This window comes from Aulonocara sp. 'chitande type north' Nkhata Bay, linkage group LG6 (assembly GCF_057382095.1).
Source record: "Aulonocara sp. 'chitande type north' Nkhata Bay isolate Kocher_YH1m ecotype deep benthic linkage group LG6, A_spYH_male_GT1.1, whole genome shotgun sequence".
Lineage (NCBI taxonomy): Eukaryota > Metazoa > Chordata > Actinopteri > Cichliformes > Cichlidae > Aulonocara > Aulonocara sp. 'chitande type north' Nkhata Bay.
Genome location: NC_141349.1, coordinates 26,065,038 through 26,071,028, shown reverse-complemented (window position 1 = coordinate 26,071,028; position 5,991 = coordinate 26,065,038).

Genomic DNA, 5,991 nt, shown 5'->3' with positions numbered 1-5,991 from the left:
GTTGAGCCGCTGAGTGACAGCAAGCTAACATCTTGTCATGCTGTCATGAGTTCCTTGTCACATCTAGATGGGTGCCTTCTTCTGCCAAACTGATTTACACCCATTTCCTTGCCTCATGTCAAAGAGAGGTGTCAATTATTGCATTTCATTTCCGCTGTCAGTGTGACATTGCTTCCGTTCTAGCATATGTCCAAAGGAAGGGATAACATTTCCATAACCGATCACCAGAGACCAAATGGTCATCTCCTCACATTCAAACTCGACTTAAGTTAACAAAACACTCATACATTACCATGCCAACAAGTCAGCTCTGCAGCAATTTTAAAAGTGGAGCAGAGCAAACTGAAAACAAATAAAGATATGAGGTCCCATTATTGTAATTACTCCTATTCATGAAGCTGATTGGCTCATTTTAAATATAGGGTTGAGTGGACCAATCAGCTGAGCAGTTTTCAGCTGACAAACCATAATGCATAAAGATATGCTAAAGTACTCAAAACCACCATTGTGGTAGTTCGGGTTAAGCCTGTTAGGGTTTCTCTGGGGTCACATTTTGTCATGAGGACACACAGCCAGACAAGATGAAAACAGTGCCAACTACACCATTGCTGCAGGTAACTATGGTGACGCTTGGAGAGTGTAGGCGTGTAGAGGGTGTAGTTGACTCAATGCAGTGCTCCTCTGTCTGTGTATGTACAAGTTCTTATTTTCCCTTTGGCCCATGCTCCACCTTTACACCAACTTTTCTGAAGTTTGGCAAGGTAACTTTTTTTTTTTTTTTTTTGCAAAAACCTGCTAAAAAAAACTAACAAACTAAAAACTGGAACTACAGTAACTCAACTTAGCTCATAGAAGAGTAAATCTATAGCACTCAAAAAGAGTTGACATAGTTTTGTGTTTTTCTGTGTTGTTTATTTATATTTCACTTTTCCTATATTAAACTTTCTTTATAGCCCAATTTAGTTATATTTAGCTTGTAGGGTGCTTTTTTCTATGGTGGTCCCTAGAGACAAAGCACGTATAAACTCCAAAACACTTACAAATTTCAAAACACTTACAAACTCCAAAACACTTACAAATTCCAAAGCATTTACAAACTCCAAAACACTTACAAAATCCAAAACACGTACAAAACTCCAAAGCACGTATAAACTCCAAAACACGTGCAAACTCCAAAACACAACGGAAGTGCTCCAGGACACTAGGGGCATTATTGAGCTTTTGTTACTTAGTGACTACACAAGCCAGGAAGTACCAACGACCGGATTTGGTGCGTGGTAGTAACAGGTAAATTTTTTTTAATTATTTGAATATATATGAGTGTGGTGGTTCTATCTTTGCAGGTGTTTTCTGCTGGTATCCAACTCTATGTGTTTGCAACAAACTTGCCGTTTATTTTGCAAATCGAGCTCAACACTGCCCCTAGCATCCTGGAGCACTTCCGTTGTGTTTTGGAGCTTCGGAGCTTGTACATGCTTTGGAATTTGTACGTACTTTGCAGTTTGTACGCACTTCAGAGTTTGTAAGTGTTTTGGAGTTTGTAAGTGTTTTGGAGTTTGCATGTGTTTTGAAATTTGTAGGTGTTTTGGAATTTGTAAGTGTTTCGGATTTTGTGAGTGTTTTGGATTTTGTAGGTGTTTTGGAATTTGCAAGTGTTTTGGAATTTGCAAGTGTTCTGGATTTTGTAAGTGTTTTGGAGTTTGCATGTGTTTTGGAGTTAGTAAGTGTTTTGGAGTTTTGTACGTGCTTTGGAATGTGTATGTTTTGGAGTTTGTAAGTGTTTTGGAATTTGTAAGTGTTTTGGAGTTTGCATGTGTTTTGGAGTTAGTAAGTGTTTTGGAGTTTTGTACGTGCTTTGGAATGTGTATGTTTTGGAGTTTGTAAGTGTTTTGGAATTTGCAAGTGTTTTGGAATTTGTAAGTGTTTTGGAGTTTGCATGTGTTTTGGAGTTAGTAATTGTTTTGGAGTTTTGTATGTGCTTTGGAATGTGTATGTTTTGGAGTTTGTAAGTGTTTTGGAGTTTGTACATGCAAACTTCAAAAACACGTAAAAACTCCACAGAAGTGCACCAGGATGCTAGGCCGCAGTGTTGAGCTTTTGTTACCTAGTGGCTACACAAGCCAGCAAGTACCAATGACCGGATTTGGTGTGTGGTAGTAACAGGTAAATGAACATTTTTTTAAATTATTTGAATATACACTCAACAAAAATATAAACGCAACACCTTTGTTACTGCTCCCATTCCCCATGGGATGGACGTAGAGACCTAAAATTCATTCCAGATACACAATATAACCATCCCTCCCAAACAGTGGTCACAAATCAGTCCAAATGTGTGGTAGTGGGCACATCTGCTATATTGAGATAATCCATCCCACCTCACAGGTGTGCCACATCAGGATGCTGATCTGACATCATGAGTAGTGCACAGGTGTACCTCAGACTGCCCACAACAAAAGGCCACCCTGGAATGTGCAGTTTTGTCTCACAGCAAAATGCCACAGATGCCACAAGCAATGAGGGAGCGTGCAATTGGCATGCTGACAGCAGGAATGTCAACCAGATCTGTCGCCCGTGCATTGAATGTTCATTTCTCAACCATAAGCTGTCTCCAGAGAATATGGCAGCGCATCCAACCGGCCTCACAACCGCAGACCTCGTGTAACCACACCAGCCCAGGACCTCCACATCCAGCAGGTTCACCTCCAAGATCGTCTGAGACCAGCCACCCAGACAGCTGCTGGAACAATTGGTTTGCACAACCAAACAATTTCTGCACAAACTGTCAGAAACCGTCTCAGGGACACTCAACTGCATGCCTGTCGTCCTCATCGGGGTCTTGACCTGACTCCAGCTCGTCACCGTAACAGACTTGTGTGGGCAAATGCTCACATTCGATGGCGTCTGGCACGTTGGAGAGGTGTGCGCTTCACGGATGAATCATGGTTCACATTGTTCAGGGCAGATGGCAGCTGAGAATGTCCCAGTTCTTGCATGGCCAGCATACTCACCGGACATGTCACCCATTGAGCATGTTCGGGATGTGCTTGACCGGCGTATACGACAGCGTGTACCAGTTCCCACGAATATCCAACAACCTCGCACAGCCATTGAAGTGGAGTGGACCAACATTCCACAGGCCACAATTGACAATCTGATAGACTCCATGCGACGATGTGTTGCACTGCATGAGGCAAATGGTGGTCACACCAGATACTGACCGGTTCTGGGTCCCCAGACCCCCAATAGCGCAAAAAATTGCACATTCCAGGGTGGCCTTTTGTTGTGGGCAGTCTGAGGTACACCTGTGCACTACTCATGATGTCAGATCAGCATCCTGATGTGGCATACCTGTGAGGTGGGATGGATTATCTCAATATAGCAGATGTGCCCACTACCACACATTTGGACTGATTTGTGACCACTGTTTGGGAGGGATGGTTATATTGTGTATCTGGAATGAATTTTAGGTCTCTACGTCCATCCCATGGGGAATGGGAGCAGTAACAAAGGTGTTGCATTTATATTTTTGTTGAGTGTATATGAGTGCTTGTGTCTAAACAAACACAAACAATACACATATGCTTTCAATTGTGTATGTCTGTGAAGGTTCTCAGTCATCCAGGTCATCGTAGTCAAAGGAGCTTGCATAGAAAAGCATCTGGACTTCTTTAAGTTACTTGAAGACGTTTCACCTCTCATCTGAGAAGCTTCTTCAGTTCTAAGGTCAAATGGTGTAGAGTGCCAGATTTAAACCTAGTGGGAGTATCCCCCCACAGAGGGACACAAGGACCCCTGATGATCCTCTAATCGTCTGAGCCAAGGTGTGAAACTGGGTGTAGGTCCCAATCAGCCAGAGTTTCAATTGTGTAATTTAAGTGATCGAGGTAGCTCTGTTTTGGAAGTTCAGTTAACGCTAGAAATGTGTTTTGGAGTTTGTACGTGCTTTGTCTCTAGGGGCCACTGCATATATTTATATATAAACATATATAAATAAAACCACTTTTTTTACATTAGCAATTCCTTTTGTGCATAATTTTATATTGTTGTTAATAATAAATTAATTAAAGCAACAAAGCAACCTAAAGAGCCAGTTCGGAGCCGAAAGAGCCGGCTCTTTTTAATGAGCCGAGCCGGAAAAGAGCCGGAAAATCCCATCACTAGCAACTAACAATAAAGAGTTAGGTGATTTTTTCTTTTTTACCTGATTTTTGTTTCTGAGAAAATTGAGATCCACATATGAGGACATTCACTTTAAATTTCGATAGAACAGTAGCAGTATAATGTCCTCGTAAGTGGATATCAGCCCCTTGTAGGGCAAAATTTAGTATATTGGTCTAGACAACCCAAAATGTGATGTCCATATATGTGGACGCCAGGTCCTAGGAGGTTAAAAAGTCAAGTTATATTTTATTTAGCATCAAATCACAGTAACAGTCACCTCATGGCAGTTTATACTGCAATGCTAGGGGAAGAAAAAAAAGAAAAAATTCAAACAGGCACTAAAATTTAGACATTATGGCAGTAAACATATGTGACAAAACTTTGTCATGCTAGTTGAAAAAAATTTCCTTTTGGCAAATGCTAAAACTGAATACAGTAATTAAATGTGTTTTTATTTTGCTATTTATTTACTAAAATAAATTTCTTTCAGTTTGCTACAGGGTATTTTCTTCACACTTTAACATTGCATGAGAGAGGGTCAACACTCAGTTCTTCCCTGATACTTTGCATAAATTACTGGTGTAACCATGTTTTACATCTTACTTCTCTCTTTTGCTCTAGTCACTCTTAGTAAGCAGAAATCATGATCCTCTAATAAAATAAATGTGGTCACAAACACACTTAGGTAGATGGTGGCCAAAGAAGGAGGCAGAAAGCAAGGAGACAGACAGATGGAGATGGAGTGGTGGGCAGGCAATGTTGGTGGTTGATGAGACTACAGGGGAGAGCTAGTCTTCTGACATGGTGTGATTCCACTGATTTATATTTAAGGGAGTGCTCTATCGTTCTCAGAGGGGTGAAGGAAAGAGAAGAGGAAGGAATGAGGTGAAAGTGAGGACATTAGATCACCCTGGCAAACCTATCTGTCAATCAGATGGATTCTTCAGAGAGCAAGCTTGCATGTCCTGTGTTTTTCTCTGGGTCTCGGTGGAATTGTTTAAATATTAATGATTTCTTTAGGTGTGTTCACATTTTCTTCGGGTCTTGCATGTGGGGGTGGGGTCTCGTGTTGCCTGTGTATCACGCATGTTTCTTCAGCTGAATGGCAATAACGCGGTTAGCATGAACGTGCTCACGTTGCTGTGTGAAATCAAACAGTTTTATAAAGTACAACACTAAAGCTGCTGCTGAACTTTTAAGTTGCGCAGTAACAGTTCCTATGCACACAAGAGTGCCCGCATGCCCACACAGAAATGCTCCCTTTAAACCCTTGAAGCAATGAAAGCATTTCAGCTATATCTCCATATCTAATCATAAGACTTAAGATTATGCCTGTGACCAATGAGGATACAACGCTTTAATTCTGTGTATCTGTCACATATTCAAACCCTCATGTCTGGCTAACAGGCCATGGAAATCGCAGATCTCCATAACTAATCACAGTGCATTCAGGTAAATACAGTTTAAGTAACTTGCTCAAATACAAACTGGCTCACTTATAATATATAATGTTTAAATCCACAATTCATTTATAGTCAAACCCAGTAAATAAAAGTCAGCATTCAGTACAAAGTTCAGGACATTTACTATACAAGATATATGCATCCGTCATCCGTTACAGGCTAACACTGCATCCTCACAAGTACAGACACATACGAGAAAAAATAGAAAAACAAAACAACACACATAAATACACACACACACACACACACACACACACACACACACACACACACACACACACACACACACACACACACACATGCAGGGTAGACATCAAACAAAGAGACACAGACAAAGACGAAGGCACATGTAGTGATGCACATG